Genomic DNA, 2,500 nt, shown 5'->3' on the forward strand with positions numbered 1-2,500 from the left:
TGTTCCGGGCTCACCTGGGAGGAGGATGGAGCTGCGACTCCCAGGACACCTGAGCTCGCGCAGGATAATTACCCGGCCATTATAGCGCCGCTTTTATGGCCGAGCTTCTCACCTGACGCGGCCGCCTCCCGGGCCAGGAATTAGCATGGAATTCTTTTATTCATGTCCTCCCGGAGCGACGAGCCGCGTGAGCGCCGCGAGTCCGGACTGGCGTCGCGTCCGGCCGGGCTCGGGGCGCGCCTCCGCCGCTCGAAATCTCGCGGAATTTGCATTCTCTTCTCTGGGAGAGCACGCACACACGCACGATCACGCGTGCACATGGCCAGACGCACGGGCACACGCACACGCACACGCACGCATATATAAACACACACACACACACACACACACACACACACACACACACACACACACACACACACACACACACACACACACACACACACACACACACACACAAACATACACACATATACACACACGCACACCACACGCATACGCACACGTACCAGCACACGCATACAACTCATACACGTACGCAAGCACGCACTCACACGTACACACTTGCCCACAACCTCCTCGCTTACCCGAACGCTCACTTTGTAAAGTTGTTATCCGCAATTAACCGAATCGTGAAGGAAAAAGTGTCCAGACTTGAAACTCTCAGGTTAACGCGTGGTGTTCAAAGGAATCTTACGGCCGCGGAATGCATCTGGAATCGCCCTCGAAAGCCGCTGCTCTTCCTCTTCCTCTTCTCTTCCTCTTCTTCTCTCTCCTCTAAAATGCGTTATTTTTTTTTTTTTTTTTTTTTTTTTTTTTTACGGCCGCGTAATTATTATTATTATTATTATTATTATTATTATTTTTATTATTATTATTATTATTTTTTTTTTTTTTTTTTTTTTTTTTTTTACGGCCGCGTCATTCCGTTTAGACCTCGATTGCCTTTCGTCCAGGACGTCATTGATCGTGCATTCTTCGGGGGAATGCTTGCCGTGTTGCTTCGTGTCCCCGGGATGGGCGGCGCTGGTTGTGTCTTAGGTAATCGGTTCCATTCGGTATTGCTGTTGTGTTATGCATCATGAAACATATACGCACACGCACAGGCACTCACTCTCTCTCGCTCTCGCTCTCGCTCTCTCGCTCTCGCTCTCGCTCTTTTGCTCTCTCGCTCTCTCGCTCTCGCTCTCGCTCTCTCGCTCTCTCTCTCTCTCTCTCTCTCTCTCTCTCTCTCTATCTCTCTCCCCCGCTCTCTCTCTCTTTCTCTCTCTCCCTCTCTCTCTCTCTCTCTCTCTCTCTCTCTCTCTCTCTCTCTCTCTCTCTCTCTCTCTCTCTCTCTCTCTCTCTCTCAGTCACCCTAGGGTTAAAACTCTGGGAGGACAGGCAGTTTTTTTTCTTCTAAATATGATGAAAAAAACGCGACTTTCTTCCCTCAGTACTTGGGGAAATGGGTCGACAGTAGGTCATGAGGTCAGCACGAGGTCAGCAGCGGTCATGCAAGCGTCGTGAGGGGCGATGTTGCGTGTGCGAGGGAAGCAAGATCGGCCTTCGCAGCACGCACACGCCCCGAACAGGAAAATGAGAGCAGCGTTTTTCGGGCGGCGGTGCCACACTCAGCTCATTTGGCAGCTTATCCGTTGTCTTGTTTGCGGGGACTCGGTCATGCTGGCGCCCATAGGGAGTGCTGTGAGGTATTGCTTGCACGTTGTTGGGAGGAGGAAAGAAGGGGAGGGATGGGAAGGAGGGAAGAAGGGGAGGAATGGAGAGAAGGAAAAAAGGGGGGGGATGGGGAGGAGGAAAGAAGGGGAGGGATGGGAAGGATGAGAGAAGGGAAGAAGACGAGGGATGGGAGGGAGGAAAGGGAAGGAGGAGGGATGGGAAGGAGAGGAGAAGAAGAGGGAGGAATGGAGAGAAGGAAAAAAGAGGAGGGATGGGGAGGGAAGGAAAGAAGGGGAGGAGATGGGAAGGATGAGAGAGAAGGGAAGAAGGACAGAGGGGATGGGAGAGGAGGAAGAAGGGGAGGGATGGGAAGGAGGGAAGAAGGGGAGGGATAGGGAAGGAGGGAAGAAGGGAGGAATGGAGAGAAGAAGGAAAAAAGAGGAGGGATGGGGAGGAGGAAAGAAGGGGAGGGATGGGAAGGAAGGATGAGGAGAGAAGGGAAGAAGACGAGGGATGGGAGGAGGAAAGAAGGGGGGGAGGGATGGGAAGAGGAGGGAAGAAGGGGAGGGATGGGAAGGAGGGAAGAAGGGGAGGAATGGAGAGAAGGAAAAAAGGGGAAGGATGGGGAGGAGGAAAGAAGGGGAGGGATGGGAAGGATGAGAGAAGGGAAGAAGACGAGGGATGGGAGGAGGAAAGAAGGGGAGGAATGGGAAGGAGGGAAGAAGGGGAGGAATGGAGAGAAGGAAAAAAGGGGAGGGATGGGGAGGAGGAAAGAAGGAAGAGGAGGGATGGGAAGGATGAGAGAAGGGAAGAAGACGAGGGATGGGAGTGAGGAAAGAAG

The 2,500-nt window shown here is 52.8% G+C and overlaps 1 protein-coding gene across 7 annotated transcripts in view; it reads left to right on the forward strand.

Moving 5' to 3' along the window:
- LOC113800342 (serine-rich adhesin for platelets) overlaps positions 1 to 2,500 on the forward strand; it is a 631,319-nt gene that overhangs the window by 290,138 nt on the left and 338,681 nt on the right. The window lies entirely within an intron of this gene.

The sequence above is a fragment of the Penaeus vannamei genome, chromosome 18 (genome assembly GCF_042767895.1).
Source record: "Penaeus vannamei isolate JL-2024 chromosome 18, ASM4276789v1, whole genome shotgun sequence".
In the NCBI taxonomy this organism is placed as follows: Eukaryota; Metazoa; Arthropoda; class Malacostraca; order Decapoda; family Penaeidae; genus Penaeus; species Penaeus vannamei.